Raw genomic sequence first — 2,167 nt, 5'->3', positions numbered from 1 at the left:
ACCCTTGCGGTATTTTTTTTTGTCATTTTGTTTGGCGGGATTTTGTTGTTTTTGTTTTGTTTTTGGGTTTTTTGGGGAGGGTTACATAATAATAACATTGTGCAAGGTGTTCACCTATTTAAGACAACCACTCTTCTCCTGGACAATGGATGGCCGACTTACACAATTTTGACTGTATGTTCAACAATAGCAAAAATAATTATTGATATATATGACAGACAGGCCTCTCTTTCATTTTGCGCCCCACGTCCTTACCTTGTTTTTAGTTTTTGGGGTATGTGTATTACAGCGCTAGCAACTGCATAAGGTCATATGAGCACATAGGGCACATTTAACACTTTCAGTGTGGTAGGAATCAATTCTGAACTTTGCCCGGGTGGTAGCCAAAACCTACTCTCATAAATCTATTTTGGACCACCAAGGGATCTTAAACGTGCGCAACTTGCATATGAGACATTCAAGATTTTTCGCCTTACTTCGAGAAGGCATTAACCTTGTTTGCAGAGACTTTCCTCTATAAATACAGAAGTCTGAGTCTCTTACCTCTAACCAACACTATGGAAAAAATACATTTACTTACTTTATCATAATCATCTGGCCTTTAATTCCGAGGCACAATCACAAGTAGTCATTTTAATCATAATCATAGCTGGGCCCTTTTTCGATGAAAGGAATGATCGGTGAATTAAAATCGACTGAAAGTCATTGGCCTACTATATTTACACTCTACTGGAATGGAGCAATAAATCTTGAGAGATGCAAAAAATTTGGTCTAGATCTATACTCTCAAACATAATGCGCCTCGCGTAATATCAATTCCGGCACTTCCACTGTGATCGACAGCTACGCAGATTTGCTTCGCTTCTCAGTGGAATAATCACAAAGGCCACAGAAGGACGGGAACTTTTTGTCAAATATATTTTTCTAACTTCAGGAAATGAATAAATAAAAAATCGGGCTCCATCATGGGGACCTATCTATCTTTTTGCAGGTACTTGCCAACTTTCAACTCTGTAGCTGTAGCTGTCGTAGTTTTATGGGAAAAGTGACACATGTGCTATCAAATTGCCAAATATATAATAGATGCAGTACGGGCATGAAACAGGCAACAGTAAATTTTTATATGCAAGCCTCATCATTAGAAGTCACCTGTAACTCGTCATTATTTTTACTCTTGATAATGCACCAAGTCAAAATATGCTTGACCTACTACTCACAGAAAGTAATGTCATGACGTAACTCATAGTACAGTTCAACTTGACCTCTATGACATTATTGTATTCTATACTGTTACACTTACGATAACCGATAACTTGAGTCAAAGATGCATGATCATGAGGTATACTAAAAAGCATTGCGTGAGGTACCATCTCATAAGCTACAAAAATTAATCAAAAGTTTACATCCAGTTTACAATCAAGTTTGTTGCTGACAGGGGGTGGGGGGGGGAAGGGGTAGTGGTCAAGAATGACAGTACAGAACTGATAGTTTGTTGCTGACGTCAGCACACAGACAACAACAATCTAGTAGATACTGGTAGGCCTATTCCTGAAAGTACCCTAGGCTGAAGCAAACTAAAGTGGTTCTGATCAAAAGTGTCAACTCTTAAAATTACAACCCTTTACACTGCTTCTACAAGCAATCACAGCAAAATAGTCATATTTTCATGAAGAGAAACTGTTATCAATGAATATTGAATTAACTGTTACTGCAGGCTACCGGCAGACAATACCATTATTGCATTATAGCCAGATTTTGAAGGGTTTCTAGGTTTTAGTTTTTGTGATTTACGGCACCTGCAACACAAGTAAGTCCTATACATAGCCTAAGATTAGATGTGTTGCTAGAGAGTAACATACACAGATATAAGGCAGAGGATAGATAGGGACGATATAGACACTTGTCACGACTTGTGTAAGAGCAAACCACATCAGAGCACCCACCAGCCACCCATGTTTTGAAAAAGAATTGATCAGCGTAAAAGTAATACTTAAGAAAACTAGAATTTCTAAAAAGCAGCCAAAACCCCATCATTACGGCCAGTGGGCCTGAACACTCTCGTCAATTAAGATGCTCCCACAGAGTAGACCCGGCACAAGTGAGAACAGCCAGGCGGGTCCATGATAGAATATATAACCTTGCTACAGATCCCAGTAACCTCCTATCC

The 2,167-nt window shown here is 38.9% G+C and overlaps 1 long non-coding RNA gene across 1 annotated transcript in view; it reads right to left on the bottom strand.

The window, feature by feature from the left end:
- The window catches only part of LOC118477724, a 21,854-nt gene that overhangs the window by 17,861 nt on the left and 1,826 nt on the right, over window positions 1-2,167 (bottom strand). The window lies entirely within an intron of this gene.

Source organism: Aplysia californica, unplaced genomic scaffold (genome assembly GCF_000002075.1).
Source record: "Aplysia californica isolate F4 #8 unplaced genomic scaffold, AplCal3.0 scaffold00195, whole genome shotgun sequence".
NCBI classification, from domain to species: Eukaryota; Metazoa; Mollusca; class Gastropoda; order Aplysiida; family Aplysiidae; genus Aplysia; species Aplysia californica.
This window is presented reverse-complemented; position numbering and strand designations above follow the sequence as displayed.